The following is a 391-nucleotide window of genomic DNA, read 5'->3' as shown; positions in this document are numbered from 1 at the left end:
TGTGGGGTGGAGGGGAGGAATATGGGGGAAGGGACTGTGGCAGGGAGTTAAGAAGGTGTTGTGTGTGGGGATAGAGGAGTGGAGGAAGGGAGGGAGATAAGGGAGTGATGTTGAAAGAAGGGAAGCAGGAAGATGGAGGGGGAGGAGGCAGATGGGGGGAGGAGGCAGATGGGGGGAGGGAGGAAGATGAGGGGGGAGGAGGAAAGATGAGGAGGAAGATGGGGTTGGAGGAAGAAGTGAGGGGGGGGGGAAGGATGAAGAGGAAGGGGTGGGGGAAGGAGGAAGATGAAGGGGGGAGGAGGTAAAGATGAGTGGGGAGGAGGGAATGAGATGGGGGAGGGAGGAAGATGGAGGGGGGAGGAGAAGATGAGAGGGGGGAGGAGGAAGATGA

Source organism: Scyliorhinus canicula, chromosome 7, assembly GCF_902713615.1.
Source record: "Scyliorhinus canicula chromosome 7, sScyCan1.1, whole genome shotgun sequence".
NCBI classification, from domain to species: domain Eukaryota; kingdom Metazoa; phylum Chordata; class Chondrichthyes; order Carcharhiniformes; family Scyliorhinidae; genus Scyliorhinus; species Scyliorhinus canicula.
Note: the sequence above shows the minus strand (reverse complement) of the source record.